This window comes from Ornithodoros turicata, chromosome 4, assembly GCF_037126465.1.
Source record: "Ornithodoros turicata isolate Travis chromosome 4, ASM3712646v1, whole genome shotgun sequence".
Classification (NCBI taxonomy): Eukaryota; Metazoa; Arthropoda; class Arachnida; order Ixodida; family Argasidae; genus Ornithodoros; species Ornithodoros turicata.
Window position 1 is genome coordinate 27,999,207 of NC_088204.1, and position 17,327 is coordinate 28,016,533.

The window sequence follows — 17,327 nt, forward strand, 5'->3', positions numbered from 1 at the left end:
AGAGAGCAAAACCTCGTGGTGGTTTACCCCCTGGGCGCTTACAGCCGGTTCAGAGCAATAGGCCCTGGCAGATAGTTGCTTGTGATGTGGTGCAAACTTTTCAACCATTTTTCCAACCTGGTACCTATTTGTGGTTACTGATCATTTCACAAAGTGGGTTGAGCTGTTTCCTCTCAGGACGCTGACTTCCCAAAGAGTATGTGAACGACTACTCGACACCTTTAGCCGGTTCGGGTTTCCCGCTCAGCAGATCACTGACAACGCAACCTACTTTACAAGTAAGGTGTTCTCAGATTCTTGCACTGTCTTAGGCATTCAGCACGAGAAGACTTCCCCGTATCACCCTCAGGCTAATATTACCGAACGTGTTAATCGGAACCTGAAGATGATGTTGGTTGCTTTTACTAGTCAGCACCACCGTGATTGGAATCTTCGCCTGACTGAGCTGGCGTTCGCTACACGGACGACGGTCAACAGATCTACAGGCTTCACCCCGGCGTTCCTGAACTGGGACGAGAGGCTCCTTTTCCAGTAGAGAATGCTCTGGGCCTCCGGGATGGCAGTACCCAGCCTCCTTATTCAAGGTAGGCTGAGGACCTCCACAGCCGACTGGACGTCACAGCTCGGACGGCTCGGGAGAACTTGGACGTCGCAAGGTTGGACCAGGCTCGCCAGTACAACCGTGAACGATGGAATCTCACCTACAGCGTCGGTGACCTTGTCCTGCGACGGACTCACCCGCTTAGTGATGCATCACGCGGCTTTGCAGCTTCGCTCGCAGATAGGTGGGACGGCCCATTCGAGGTAAGTGCGTTCTCCTCCAGCCTCACTTACAGGCTCCGTCGCTGCGACACTGGCAAGGAAACTGGGCCAGTATACATCTCGGATCTGAAAGCTTACCACCTTCGAGACCCCGACGGAGAGGAGACCGATCATCAGCCATCTCCTCTCCAGGACCTGGACCAGGATTCCGCTTCCGGACCAGCTCCCAGTCGCTACAGTTTGCGTCCCCGCAGGCGACGCACGTAGCTGCCACTATCCAGAGCCGTATATTAAAAGCGAGTCTGGCCATTAATGGGTCATGCCTATACCTGAAGCTCCACCCACTTTTTCAGCTTTCCGACCAATGAAGTCTTGAAATATGGGGCAGTATCAATCACCCTATCCTCACTATTTGCCCCCTATCCAACATGGGCAGCGCCATTTTGGGTGGCAAGTGGAATGGATGGGATTGAAATGGATACCTCTCTCAATCTGCAAAAGTAGTGGATTGTTGGTGCAAATTTGATAAGCGCCACCTAGGGAGCGTAAGGCACGTCGGGAATTGTCTTCTGGTTCCGTCGTTGTACCGCTGCCGGCAGAACCACCTGCTGGGACACATTCTGTTGTCGGTATTATTTTTAAACAAATCTACATGAATAGTTGAAATATAAGAGGCAAGAACGTTTATATCCATGAAATCCAGCTGTTAAAAATAAGATTGTAGAGCACAGCGCCGTTTTTGTTATGATTTCATCGTGATCACCGTGTTCACTAGGCCTAACACCGGCGACAAAACGTGTATTATTATCCTCTCGTATTATTTTCAGTTAGATATCGATGGATGAGCATAAGGTGAAACTGATTTCCGAGAAATTTATATTAGGATGTACATTTGCAGCGTAAAATCAGGTTAGTATATGAAAATTTTTTGTCACAAAATCCCCGCTTCACTGTGTTTGTTTTCGTCGCCATTTTGGGTGGCAGTATGGTGTCATGGCGACCCCCTTGGTAAAAAGCAAACCAATCAGAGGAGCGAAACTGTGATTGACAAGTCGAGCCTCTTTTTGTGAGTCCTCCCAATGGCCAGACTCCCTTTTAATATACGGCTTATATATATTAGTACTTGGGTCATAAAGCTACCACTGATGGCATCTATCCAACTTCAACAAAAGTGAAAGCAATTGCGGAGGCACCCGATCCGAAGAATGTTACGGAACTAAAATTAAATTTGCAATTATACCTGTCTAGTTTTACACATAATCAAGCACCTTAGAGTTAGCCTCAAGTAGACGGTATTATCCATATGATTCACTAAACTTGTGCTCCGAGTATAGTTCACATCACGCACATCTCATTCCATTGCATTTGAGAGGGGCCTTGAGAGCAAGGAACATGTCCCCAGCGAAAAGCTCGCATATGCAATAGGGAGTGCCTTGCACTTCATGTTTATGCGGCAGATAGCACAGGCTCTCTGGTCACCTGAGGAACTCCGAGGCCGAAACATGACCGGCAGACCACGGCAGAGGTTCTTAAAACAGTGTGTGAGCGGCGAGTGGGCTCTGACCTCAAAGAAACTGGCAGCACCGAAGCGTAAGATACTGAATTTACTAAGAACTGCAAGTTTAGTTTGTGTAAGTGTCATAAAATGTTCCTAGCAGATTTCCTTCGATGTTGCTTCATAGATGTTTTCTATCCTAGTCAGGCTATAGCTTTGATGGGCTTAGGTTCATTCTTTTTGCCTGCGCTTCCTGAACTAGTGCAAGGAGCGCAGCACTGTGCACTCCCATTGCGTCTGCACGTCCTCATTCTTTTTGGGTAGGTGCTGACCTAGTTCTGCACTAGTTCTCTATTTTCTTGAATCACATATCCCGGTCGTGCAACGTCAGGGTGCAGAGTAGCAAATGACAAGATGGTGTAGAGCACTTCGTTCGTAGCTTGATCCAGTGTTGTCGGATAATGGCGAGCGCATCATTCAAGGTGGGGAGTATTTACTTGTGACATCAAGATAGATTTATGTCTGCTTTGTAAATAGTAGCTGTCATGCTTCTTGTTTGCAAGCCTAATGCAGAAGTAAACTGTAAATACATACGTTCATCACCTTGCCTTTTCGTACCCCTCCATCTCAGTCTGCTTTGCAAAACTGCATGGTATCGTCTCCAAAAGCTAGAATGATGCAATTCAGATGAACAACATAGGCAGGTGCGCACTGCGGATTAGTGATAACTAGTACTTGACTTTTCACCTAATTGTCCAAAGGATAACATACCATGTGCAGAAACCATTATTTGAGCATTATTGTGAGCACTTGCGCTGTATTAAAATATGACGCTACAACCAATAACCGCTTACGAATTGTTCGTACAGACAAAGCACAAACAAACTGAAGAAAAACAAGCACCAACACCACCTTGCTCTGAAAAACGCTCCATAGCAGATGACGAGGTGTGCACCTCCTCATTCTTTTTAGGGGCCAAAGGTGTGCAATCAGTGCAACTGGTACAGAACTGCGTCTACACCTCCGTGTACTAGTGACAAACTGCTGCAGCACATGTGCATCACTTTTCTTTCAAAAATAACGCACCTGTTGTGTTATCTGTGTTTCAGAGTACCTGTGCTTAGTCCTTCGGACTTGATTGGATAGACACGAGCGGCTTTTAAAACGACGTGCAGGACCCCATGAAAATCCTCCATGTCTTCCAAGGATATTGTCAGGATCAGACAGTTTCGGTATCACCTTGCTGCTGTAGCCTACAAAGAGACTATACAGGCACTCCTCTAAAGTGGAAGTGTCTTTGGAGAAATTGTGGAGAATCATCTCGCCATTCGTGGACATCCGTTCATCCTGTTCTGGAGAAATGTTTTTTCCAGACAGGCCTGAACTGTCACTCTGATTTCTCCTCCTGAAATGGTAACTTTGTTCAGGGACACGTCGTCCCCAGCGTCCTTCTCAAATCTCGCAATCTTTCAGGAAGACGTCTAGGTCATCCAAGAGAAACTTGGTCGATGTAGTCGCACCGCAGTACTGCATATGCGTGCTTTTGTGCACGTCGTCCGCTTGGTGTGGTGCAATCAGGCCATCCAGGTACATCTCTGAACCATTTCTTGGCAGCTCTTCTGAAAATAAGATACGCGAATAATTCGCCCCGAGCTTGTCGCAGTTTTGTGCTCGTCTTGGACGAGATTCCTTGAGCTCTCTGGCTTCATGCCCTCCAGTCTCTGTGTTAAGCCATCCTGAATTCCTTGTTTGCTCATTGCAGACACAAGGGGCCTACACCACTCTCTGGACTCTTGGGAAAGTTTGCCTGAGCAGTTCCCGAACATCTCCCACTAATGTAGAAGTCTTTGGACATTGAGAACATCAGTGTATCATTACCACCATGCCCTGTGAAGTCCAATGTAGATCACTTGGAGAGGTTCACTGTGATGAGTCCTCGGATAGACTTCAAGAGTGCAGGTGAACATGTCTTTCACCTTTTCTCCACTTTCTTCAGTGACATCACACCTGTCAAGGCTGAAGTCCTATTAAACTTTGTCATAACGGGCTCCAAGTTTTGATGGCACATCTTCATTTTTCAGTGAACATGAGAGCTTGTCCTCGACTACAGCATTGCTCATTGCCTCTTGAGCCTCTCTTGGCTTCGCAGCAGAACGTGACTTTTCAGGGCTGCCCGCTTCAGAGTCAGCTCACGTCACAACTGTGTTGGGGCTTACGATCTCTGCACTGTACCGGGCTCTATGCTCGGGCTTTCGTTGTTCCCAATGTTCAAAAGCGACGAGGGAGTTTTCTTGTCCCCAAGGTCAGACTTGCTCCCAGTATCCAAGTCCTTTGAACCAGTCCAGCTATAGATTCGAGAACTATTTCAGAAGAGCGGTCCTCTGCCAGACATTTTTGACCCAAATATAGGAAGCTCCATCATACGTGGCTGATACAGCATGTCGCAGTCTTCATGATTGACTGTCGAGTATAGCGCCGCTTGTACCGTGATAGTGATGCGGTATTCCAGGTATCGATCGCAAGGCACACGTTCGCTCTCCAACAAGCCTTGATCCACGAGAGCCTGGATAGCTAAATTTAATTCAGTCAATCTCGCGACTTCCACTTCCAAAAACGCAGGCTTCGGTCTCACCTTGGAGGTATCCAATGGGGTAGTGGTCAGTAAAGATGCTATATCATTGATGTTGCTCGTAACTTTCTAACGACAAGTAGCACATATCCTTTCCAGATGTTCTAAGTTGTCCACTCTAATCCAATCAAGTTCAGTTGAAACCTTCGTCGGTAGTTTGTGCTAACACCGGTTTCCTGGGTGTCGGTACCAAATGTGCAACAATTTAGAAGGTGCCAATAATGAACGATGCACATTTAATGGAATTAACTACACTCACAAGCGGCGATGCCATTGCCGTTCCGATGTGCTGCAGGGGTGACTATCTTTAACAAGCACTGTAGCAGAAGTTTTTTTTTTTTTTTTTTTCTTTTCTTTTTTGTGGCAGAACAGGCTTTGCCGCTCCTTGTGCCTCTACAAAGTACAATTTTAGCCATGATATTTGGTACAAACCAGAAGAATCAGAAGAATGCTTCAAGAAGATGTTCGTAATTCAAGCTAATGCGGCGGAGCAGTTCAGGCACTTGAAGGAGAGGGTTCAGCAGCAGAATGAAAGAATGCAAGGATTACATTGTGCATGGGAGCGAATCGGGACCTAGGAGAACAAGTTCCGCTATAACTACAATAGATGTAGCTACGCAATTTCGCTGGTGGCACGGGTTCACGATAATGAGGACGACTTATTGCAGTACATTTAAGAGTTTGAACCGGGAGGGCGAGAGCGAGAACGAAGGTTTGGAAGGAAAGGACTTGCATCCTCCATTGGGAAACGACAAGGGGACCCAAAGCGCTGCAACCGTAACGAGTATGGTCATATCGCCCTACACTGTCCGAAACCCAAGTGTGCACTTTTCTCCCTTAGATACAGAAAAACTGGTCACACTCAGTGTCAATATTCAAACTCCGCTAACGGAAATGACACCAACATTGTAAGAAAGCTGTCGATAGATGTCCTGCAGCCACAGGTGCTCCCCAAAATGGTGTGTTGGAATGGAGCAGCGGACATCTTGGGAACTACCGACACTGGCAGCTCCAGCTGACTCCTACGCAAATCTGCCGCAGGGCTATGTGGTGCCGAGGTCCAGCTGGAGGCAATGCCTCTTTATGGCCTTGGGAATCAGACTGTTCCTGCGACAAGAACGACTGAAATTGCACCGCAGGCCTAGAAATGAATAGAGCTGCGGGCAAGACTGTTTCTCTCCTGGTGGTTCTAGATCAAACTCAAACAGTAGACCTGCTTATGGGGCGCACGTTCACTGAACTCCCACTCATAACCTACACGACCACTGGGAGAGCCTTGCGTTTCTGGCACAAAGATGACTGTCCATTTTTACATTTGGAGCCTGTTCAGGCAAATAAAAATGAGAGCATGGCGACGGGGGTGGCAATGACTGTTGCCTCTGCACTTACCAGTGCAACTCGACGTGGTGCTAAGATTCGGGTTCAGCCAACTTCAATTGCAAGACGACGTGTGGGATCTTCAAGGGTATCCAACAGGGTGGCAGCAGGCTGTCCGCAAAAGAAAACCATGCACAAGCGTGGAACAAAAAGGTTGCACAACCTTAGTGTGAATGTGGACCTTAATGTGCCTCATGCTAAATCCCATGGCTATGGCCATTAGGTACCATCCCAGTAATTGACTGTGTGTGATAACAGAGGTATACTGTTATGCCTGCATTTATTTTGAAATACATACATTATTTGAAGTACATACATTATTTTCTTAGCTACGCATGACAGATGTACCAGTATGGAAGTTTGAAATGCCATAAATAACCTATTCTCAAAGTGAAAAATATATATTTGCGTATAAGAATGATGCACAAATGTAGCCAAAGTAGCTTCCTTACCAACTCGTTGGAGTAACCGTTCATTCGCAGCAGAAGAGACAACGTAACTCGCGAAAACGTGTCGCACACCACCTCCCATATAACGAAACATACGTCTCATAACTGCGGTACAAAAGTATTGCACCGTTTATACCCTACAAAGCTACAAAGTTCATCGCATTGTTGTTGCATTCCAGAATCTTGAAGATTGTGTGTGAACTGCGCACAAATGCCTCACAACTCTTGTTTACAACATGATTCTACTGATTCTAAGAATCATTAGACTAAAATAGCAGTTGTTGATTCTATAAACTGCATTCACCTACCTAGCAGAAAAGAACGACTAGACATCACTATTCACTAATCAACAACGTTGGTTGCCAGACCAGTGAGGCGCTACCCGCCATGTCTAGATAAAGCGCTATCCGTTGTACTGGGTAGGGATTTGGAATTACGCTACCGGGACCTGGTTTGAGAACATTCGATTGGTGCCGGAGCAAGTACTGATACTCACCTACTGCTTCACAACAAAAATTACCTTCAGGCAAGACGTAAAAGAAGCATCCCTGGACAGTACCATGTCCGAGGCGACAGTCACGGACTGGTATTCGTACTGCAGGGAAGTGTGTACTGACTCCCTCTCAGACGTGCACAGGGGAAAAATCGGCGGCACAAACCACGTCGTAGAAATCGACGAATGCAACATAGGCAGACACAAATACCAATGTGGTTGTGTTGTGGAGGGGACCTGGATCCTGGGGCTTATCGATGTGGACACAAAGGAGCTCCGACTTGTTATTTGTCCTGACAACAAAAGGGACAAAAACACGCTCCTTGCCCTCATCGATGCCAATGTGGAAAAGGGGACCACAATATACACTGACTGCTGGAAAAGCTACTGTGGACTATCCGCTGAAGGCTTCCAGCACATGATCGTCAATCATCAGTACCAGTTTGTGGATCCAGACACCGGTGTGACCACAAACCACATCGAATCACAATGGAGGCCACTCCGACACAGGCTTGCCAGAGGAGGAGTGACCAGCGACAACATGGCACACCACCTCACCGAATACCTCTGGAGGTTGGACTGTACAAACAAACACGAAGACCCTTTCGACAGGATGCTGAGTGACATTAAGCGCCTGTACACACCTGGACATCACACTGAAGCCTAGAAGTGACACTGTAGATATTGTAAATATTTGTAAATACTTGTAAATATTTGTATATATTTGACGGACCCTTTTCGGGCGACCGTATGCGTTTGGGTACTCTACCCTGCACCGCACTGATGATCCCCAATTAGGGCAAAATGGTCCCCCTAAAGCCACTCTTTCAACGCGTGAGATACATAAAAACCTAACCTAACCCAACCTTGGTCAGTCTTGACTTGAGCACATTCTTCGCAAAGTGATTGACTCTCCAACGTGTGAAATACAAAAACCTAACCTAACCTAACCTAACCTAACTTAACCTAACCTCAATTACAACGAATGCTCAGTCTACATAGGCTATCTCGACACATGGAATACGTGTTCACCAGACCTAACCTAACCTCAGTCACGACGGATGCACAGCCTACATGGGCCCTCTTGGCACATGGAATACGTGTTCACCAGACGTGGTCGATATTTGTAAAATAATTTTAGGACGCAACATGAACAATTTCCCGTTGCGCTTTGTATTGTGGCCTATATGAACAGGGTCCATGTACAGAGTAAATACATGGTGCCGTGCTAAAACTGCTTACATATGAATTGCGCGGAACGTAGCTTCCCAAAGGCCGCAACTACTTAGGAAGCCGTGCTCGAGCACAGTCAACCGCGTTCCTATGCGTCGCCAAGACCACTGCTAATCTCACTGTGTCTGCGAAAAAGCGTTTGGACACTTCCTCGGGTGACCTTGCACTTCGACAGCAGTTGACGTCAAGGCTGTGGGAACCTGTACCCTTCCTTCAACCCACGCCGTTGGAGCCCTATATCACGTGTTCACACGACCCAAATGACAATTTTCCTTTGACAAATGACAATTTGCCTTCTTCTGAGAAGAATGAGTTCGGTGCACAGTAGTGAACGTGTTTACTGTGCAGACAATTGCCGTCGACACAAGAAGAAAGTTCTACGTACAAAGGACTTCCGATATGTGTCTATCATCGGTATGAAAGCCCTGAAATCTGCTCTTGGTGCTGAGAGGAGAGCGAATGCACGCGAATCAGTCATGATCTGCGGGAACTGTTTTGTTCACCTAAAGACTTTGATGCAATCAGAGGAAATGACAACGTCAGTGTCGTCTGGAAGCAACGGCGATTATATGCCTTTCGTAACGCCCGACGAAACTATTGGAGAAATTAACGAGCTCATACAAACACAAGGAATCGACGTGACACCAGTGAGGAAACATAAAAAGCCTTCAATGCTGTATCTGAGGAAAAAGCAGATGGAAATCAGTGAAGCACTTACTGTGAAGACACGCCGACAGATCGAGGGGGCTTTTGATGTTTCACTACTTGGGACACCAAGTTCCAACAATAGGCTGAATGAGGAGCTGCATCGGAACATCAGAACAGCCTATGGAGAAAGCAAGTCACAGCAAGTACGCTGCCAGATTCTCACCCTGCTTCCTTGCTTCATGTCAGAGTGGGACATACAGAAAGTCATTCCAGGAGCAACGCGGTGTATGATTCGCAAATCAAACAGACTGGTTGCAGAGAAGCATGTGTGGGCAATACCTGACCCCTACGAAAGAGGTCACCTGAAGGGAGAGGACTTGCTAGCAGCGATGAGCTTCTACACCGTGGATGCACTAGACTGCTCCGTCCAGAGCCCAAGAGCAAGAGACGTCTTAGAAGTAAAGGAAGGGGGACAAAAGACGACTAAAGCAAAGCGTTATATGACCTGTTCTATCGACGAAGCATATAGGAAATTTAAAACTAAATATCCTAATGTGAAGCTCAGCCTAAGCAAGTTCTACTCAATTCGAGCGATATGGGTCACTGGTAGTCCCTGCAGGGAAGAACGCGCGTGTACATATTGCGCAAACTTTGAATTGACGACGACAGCTGCCATAAACAACAGCAAGAAAGAGCTGACGTTACAAGAGATCATCAATATGTTCGTCTATGACATCAACTCTGAAGCATGCCTCTCGGGAGACTGTGACCAGTGTGCAGGTTCGGAAGCCCTGACACCAGAAAGTTTAGGTACCCCGACGATGAGGAGATCCTGTTTGCTACATGAGAGAACGGAGGACTGCTAAGACGGACAGTGACAGTGAGCGAATTCCTCGCCGTTTTGCAGCGCTGGGTCGGTACTTTTGTGAATCACGATTATGTGAGGAAGATTCAGCGGGAAGCCATACATCAGGAGAAGTATGCTGTGAGGCCTGGCCATGTCGTGCTTCATTTTGACTTTTCCGGGAACTGGACGATCATTCTGCCGAACAGGATTCAAAGTAACCATCGGCATAAAAACCAAATTTCACTCTTCACGTGCGTAGTGACAGCATCCTCTGGAGCGCGCTGCTACGCCATCTTATCCGACGACACCCGACATGATAGCGCAGTAGCCCTGCTTTGTTTGTCGACCATCGAACAGCACATGAAAGACCACGGCCCTCTGTACGGGGGCGCAGTATACGTCTCCGATGGGGCAACCGCTCATTTTAAAAACAGGTTCCAGTACTTTGAGATGAGTCATAATGCCACTGCCAAGAGATTGATTTTTTCGGCTCTGGGTCACGGCAAAAATGTGTGCGATGCAGTTGGAGGCATCATCAAGCACGCAGCAACGATGTAGAACTTGTGCTCTTCAGCAACTGAGGCAATACAGAATGCAGCAGGGTTCACAGCAGCACTGTCAAAGAGGATCCATGATATAACACTCCTGCATCTTCCAGCTGAAGATGTGCACAGGTACAGAGAAATAAAACTGGAGGAGTGGAAAGGTGTTCGGCCCATTGGTGGACTTCGTTGCTATTACATGTGGGAGAAGCAAACCGCATCCTCAACAGATGTCAAGCTAAAGAAAATACAGAAAGTCATGTCACCAGTGTAAATATATATGTCGTTATCGTTTATCTTGCTGTTGTTGTTGTATACTCAGAATTCTATCTGTGTTGTCCTACGAAGTTAATCAAGTAAACTGTGCATGAATTCAGCGCCGGGGGGGTTCCCGGCGGGTGACCCCGTAGTGCGCGTACCCGACGTTCATTTAAAAAATCGCTGCGTGAAGCCCGATGAAGAACGAATCGCGATTTTTTGTAGGTGTGCGGGGAAAGGATTCCTGCGTAACATATTAAAAAATCGAGGCATGTTTTTGGTGGGGTTTTTGGGTCAGAAGAGTGCTAAATCTGCCAATGTTATGAAGCAGCTTCTGTGTTCAGGCCAATATGGATGCGATGCGCTGATGAAATGATGATGATTTTGATACCAACAGAAAGAGCTTTTAACGACGAAACACATCAGTGCGTGTTAAATGTCTGTGTAGTAAATGAACTGCGCAGAAGAAAGCTTTAAAGTGCAGCCATTTTAACGCTCTCAACCAAGTTTGGCATTTTTTCAAATAGTGGCTATTTGCGCCAAACCAGTAAGAAGCCATCAATCTATTGTCCGCCTGCCAGAGGATAAGCAGAAAAATATTAACTGCTGTGCAGCCCACCGCTGCCGCTTGGGAAGCGCTCAAAGTAGGCCGAAACGACTAGGCACGAATACACCGCATTTCTTTCTCCTCCTCTCCCTCGAGAACGGTTATAACATGGAAGTTTATTTTATGGTCTTTTTTCATCATTTGCGATGTGGTAACACATTTTTTTTTACGGTGAGGTCGGTGGTGTCGAGGTTCCATGCTTGGCTGATTTTCGGTGGAATCACCCTGAAACGGAAAGCGAAGACAAATACGACAAGTCTGGTGTTGTTGAGAAGCAGTCCAAGGAACCCCACAACCGGAAAATGAAGGCAACCTCATAGTCCAGGAAAAAATTCAAGACTCCTTCCACGAAATTTCGTGGGGAATATGACGAAAATTTGGGAATTAAGGTTCCATCCCAACCCCTTTTGAATACTTCTCCCGTTACGTTCCGAAGAGCGTGTTTGTTGAACTACCAGATAAGACAAACATGTATTCGGTTTACAAAGAGGGGAAGTCTGTGAGACGAACGAAGAAGAGGTCCGAAAGCTTATTTCGCTACGTTTGGCCATGGGAGTGTTGCGCTACCCGAGACTACGCCTATACTGGACACCTATGTTCCAGTCTCAACTGTTTGCCGAACCGCATGGAGAAATGTCCTCTGAAGTCAGGAAAGGAGCTGAAAAGTGAGGGGCGTGGGTGTGGGACTGTCACGTAACCAGAGACGGCACAATTGCCATAACTCGCTGGATGGATAATAGAGCCGTAAGCTTGGCATCCAATTTCGTATGGGAATGAAGACAAGGTCATACGGTGGAGTAAAGCGGATGCCGCCTTCATTGAAGTCAAGCGGCCTGAGGTCGTTAGGGTACATAACAGCGTGGAGGGTGTGGACAAGACAGATTTTCTTGTTGCCCTCTACCAGACCTCTATCCGTTCAAGAAAGTGGACAATGCGCGTAATAACGCACTTCATGAACCTTGCAGTCACAAACTTCTGGTTGGAATACAGGCGCCAGGCTGTATACCACGGGATAGATACAAAGAGCCAAATGGACCTACTAGACTTCACACTCGGCGTCATTGAAGCCCTGTGCAAATGCAGCATGCCTCACCAGGCAAGGAAACGTGGACGGCAATCAACCTCACCTCTTCAGCCGACCAAGAAACAAAATCTTTTCAGTCCGATACCAGTGGATGATCTTCGCAGGGGTGCTACGGGCAAAACTGATTTTGGAGCACTTTTTGGAGCAGTTCAATTTGAGTTTTGGAGCTCCTTGGAGCAGTAATTTTGCATACTTTGGAGCATACTGGAGCACAAAAATGTCATGTTCTGGATCAACTTGGAGCACAGCATTTCACATTTTTAATGGCACCAAGGAAAATAACCACATCTGAAGAAGCATAGGTATAGCCTTAGTCCGTGTTAACAAGAAAGGACTCTGCTAATACATTTCCCGCATGTATTAAGTCCATGAGTGTGTCCGACACAAAGTAGAAAGTATAACTCGGTGAAGAAAGTTAGGAAACGTTGTTAAGTTAAAGTTAACAGCAGCCACGCCATGCTGAGCGCACGAAATTACGACGTTGCAAAGGACGCACACAGCATCAGTGTCCTTAAATTCTGGTTTGCACCAAACGCTGATGAGGTCATTGTTGGAATCCGCTTCATTTAGCACAGTTCAACTGAATTTGGTGCTCCGACCTGCGGCGACAAACGCAACCATTAAATTGATGCGAATCTCTCACGCAACTAAGCTCAGAAAAGCGATCTCTGTGTTGTAACTAAGCAACAAAGCAAAAAACGGTCGCTATATGCGATCAAAGCTAGCCAAGGTATTGCCACAAAAGTCGGAACTGGGACCACCCTTGTGAAAACCGAAAGTGTAATTTACACTTTCGGTTTGGGCGGCTGCGCTGTTTACAGTGAACAGCGCGGCCGCCCATACGTCTCGAAAACAGTATATTGCGATGAATTTATTGATAAGGGACGCAACTGGGAAGCATTACGGGTAAGGCTATATAATATATGTGGAAGAGCTAATTACGTTTGCTTATCTTGACACACACCTACGCTTGTCGCTGCATACAGTTAACGCCACCGAGGCACCCGCCACACAAACAGCAGGAGACGCAGGAGACACCCTGGCGGTAGAGGTGCGCGCCGCCGCCGGCCCAAAACGTCTGCACGCCGCCAACGTGGCAATTCGGTGCAAAGTCTGCTTTTCGACCAAAAACGCTCTAAAATCTCTCTGGTTTAAACAGAACTTTATGGTCTCATGTTCTGCAATGGTTCACCCTCTTTTGTTTTTATATTCGGTGCAGTACTCTGCATATGAGCATTATTCGAACCCACGGCGAAAAAAAGAGATCAGCTCGGCGGCCCCGCCGCCGCCGCCGGGCCTCCAGAGGGGTGCACCCAGCTGAGAGCTTTCGACTTTTGCTCTTATGGCGCAATTTCCGCCGATTTCACGTTTTCGGCGCACGATGGCGCAAGAAATCAACCTTGTATCAAAATTGCGCAATTGGCGCAGCCGTAGCACCCCTGTCTTCGCTAAGATCAGATTGGCCATTGGCCCTTGTCAACAGAAGAGCAGCAGCGCTGAAAGCTTGAAGGATGCCAAGGTTGTTCTAAGACAAAGTGCGAAAAATGCAACGTTCATCTCTGCATGTCAAATGTGAGAAATTGTTTCCCTTCCATGTGCACTGAGGTATCGTTCTGTACTAGGGAGGAGTCCCTGAGGCCATAAAAAAAGAAGAAATGTCACAATTTTTTGAAAATAAATCATTTTTAACACATTCCATTTTTCGTCTTTTCACAACCACTCAGCCCTGACGTACTACTTTAGTACGGGCTCGGATATTTTATACCGGAAACATCTGAGTGACGCCTTTGGCATATTTCACTTTCTTAGACTGTATATAATAAAAGTCAAGCAAGTAAAAAAATCTGCCATTATTAAAAAATTCAGGGCTGAAAGGGACAAAGTTTATGCTTTCCACCGCCTGAGATGTACCTGATTCGTGACATTTCGCCACATTGTAACTCGAGTGTTTGTACGATGTCTTGTACTTGGCAGTTTTGTGCATTCGTAGACAGAGCATATTTTTATATTTCATGTCATCCCCAATGAATAACGAATGTTTTGGCACTGATGTGTGTCGGTGACAACTTGCACTCAGTGGCACCCATTGAGAGCAATGAAAAATAAGCTAAAGAGAAAAAAGAAATAAACAATGATAATATTCAGTTTAAAAAAGAAAAAACGGCACAAAAGCTCGCTAGTACATATTGAAGGAGGAAGAATTTTCAAAATTGAGACATGGACAACACCATGCAGTACCGCAAATGTGATGTGTTTTCCTATGTCTCTATTTTTAATTTTTATATTTCTTCCTTGCTCCTGGAACGGGGAGAATGGGGAGAACGGGTGACCGCATTTCATTGTTTCGCGGTTATTCTTTTGCAGTTTGACAACATTTTCTGGGTGGTCATGCTATCGAGAACTATGGTGTCTGTCATTTACGCATCAGTCCTCCAACACCCGCTAATGGACCTTTTTCACAATGGCCTATGCTCATGCATATGACCTTGAGGCGCCGGAGAGGATTATCTCCGTCTTCACTAGATGGCGCACTATGGGGACGACAGAAGTGCAGACCAGTGGGGAGACCGCACGAATGGCGCGAACTTGTCGGCCCCATCCTTGACCGGTTTTGGTCCTTTGTGCTATCCACGTGGATTGGTTTTGACACGCGCCGAGCATGGTTCCTTCGAGAGCTGCTAGGATACGACGCGTATGTGAAAAAGGTCCATTGTACTGTCTGTTCTTTCTTACACGAGTCGAAGGATCGGTGTTGGCCTCGTTGAGTTAGCGTGCAACGATTTAGGGCTAAGTGTGAGCAGAAGCAGTTTTTAATTTTTCGTTTGAAACTTGCAGGTCCCCGTGATTGCTGCTGTGCCAAATGCCATACGGAGATAACTCGAGGGCACAGGTGAGCGCAGAATTCTACCTTGCTGAATGGTTTCTTTTATTCTCTTCTTTTTTTTTTTTTTTTGAACCATGCTCATTTTCAAATCTTGTTCTTTATTGCGGGGTTGAAGAGATCGAGGGGGAGTCGAGCATAATGTCTTATCTTTAACGTGTTTCCTAAGCTACCTAATGTAGCTCGTCGTGTGTCCCGGATAACCGTATCTCAAGGTTTACCGTGTTTTCACTCAACTTTGCAGGATTCGTAGATCGTGCGACAGGGCCACCTAGAAGCACAGCAGATCACTGCACGTAGGTATGAAACCTGAACTGCTTGGTCGGAGTTCTGATCCGAATATTTCATCAGCAGGTATTCCCGGCAGTCCGTTGTGTTTGCTTGGCCTTTGACGTGGATGAAGCAGCTACTAATCCAGAGTGAAGCATCGCAGTGCACCACGCTCCGACGAACTTTTGTGTGTCAACAGAGTTTGCGTTCCGTGAAAGACTATCGAAATCAAACTTCACGCTGTGACTTCGACAACTCAACAGGCAAAAGTGTTTTACGCGTGTGCATGTTTCTTTTTCCTGCTCCTCCGGTCGTGCTCCCAGCGCAGGAGTGTTACACATCTTATGGATAACCACGGTAAAGCATGGTGAAATATGTCGAATTCTCTTTTATATATGCCTGTATACGTAAGAATTTCATGCATAGATAACGTGACACTGGAAAATAATGTGAATTTGATCTGTATATTGTGCACATTTTTGTCAGCCAGGGCGAGGCAGCGGGTGAGTGAATTGGGGGAAAGGGTGTGTGAAAGAGCACGAGTGGAAATGCAAACCCCAAGGTACCGCCTGATGGCCAGCACAGAGGATGTGGTTCGAAGCCGCGTAGAAACCAGCTAATTCAGTGGCGACATTTTTGCAATTTTGTCACTCCTGAATAAGCGGTAGTCAAGCAGTGTGAGATTTAGAGTGTAGTGCGCATAACGATTGCACATGTCCATGCAATCTGCGGGCAACGCTATTGCGTACTTCCGTATCATAAAAATTGTGTAATGTGCCTATGCTGATGATGATGATTCGGGTTTTCCTGGCACACGAGCAACACATGTGCCTATGTGTTCTATATGGATTTCCAACGTAATGTTGTCTTGTGTGTACATAAATGAGAGGAGGGCTTACACATACAACAGATGGCTTGGCCACTGCAATTTATCAGGCATAACTTTATTACTGCGAAAATTTTGCAGCAGCTAACGTTACTCTCTTCAGAAATTCCTCTCCCTGGCTGTGACAGAGCCACTCCTTGACACTTTGTCTAAAGAACGTGCACAAGAGTCTTCTCAGACATAGAGGCCCAAAACTGTGTTCTTGTTCTTTTCACGAGGCTGAACTGTCACCCACACTCAGCGTTTCTCCCTTGTATGAATAAAATACCAAGCATTACCTCAGCAATGCCTCTGAACTTTAAAGGCCCATCCTGACTTCCCAGAGAGCTTAAACAAAGCTGTTGGCTCTCAGCCAGGCAAGACTCCTCTACATAATATATCACAACAGTGGGGTACAGCTGTGCCTGGCTATTGTTAAAGCCGTCAACCGCGTTGACGCGCAATTGTTTCAGCGCCTTAGCCTTTCACATAGTCTGCACATGCATTTCGCTTACCATAAACTACACCGCCTGCACTCGTTGCCTGGAAACGAGAGAAACTGTCGCGACGATGGCAATGACAGTCGGGCTGAGATGGGTTCGAAATTTTGTCGATGTGGCAAGACCAAAAGCAAGTGCTTCAATAGATAAAGAGGGAAAGTGTGTTTTCCAGAGGTTTGTTTCTCGATCGTACAACCACATAAAACAGCCTAAATCCCAGGGTCTAAAACCAGGAGATTTTGCAGTTATGAATTAGGAAGGTACAGCATATTTAAAACAAATGATTTCGTATGCAGCCATGTAAGAGTTGTGCATATCAACGACGCTGAAGAAGAGCATGCAAGCTGCATCTCAGTCAAGGACTCTCGGGCTCTCCATGTGGTGTGT

General features: G+C 46.4%; 1 long non-coding RNA gene across 2 annotated transcripts; it reads left to right on the forward strand.

Annotated features, from left to right (window-relative positions):
- The first annotated feature begins 13,709 nt into the window (after nucleotides 1–13,709).
- On the forward strand, nucleotides 13,710–16,743 carry LOC135392876 (uncharacterized). 2 transcript variants are annotated; one of them, XR_010422275.1, is made up of 4 exons: nucleotides 13,710–13,996; nucleotides 15,260–15,314; nucleotides 15,550–15,605; nucleotides 15,660–16,743. It is a non-coding gene; the product is annotated as an uncharacterized LOC135392876 (long non-coding RNA). The 2 variants fall into 2 exon arrangements; XR_010422276.1 differs by having other exon boundaries at nucleotides 15,550–15,601.
- Nucleotides 16,744–17,327: the final 584 nt, after the last annotated feature.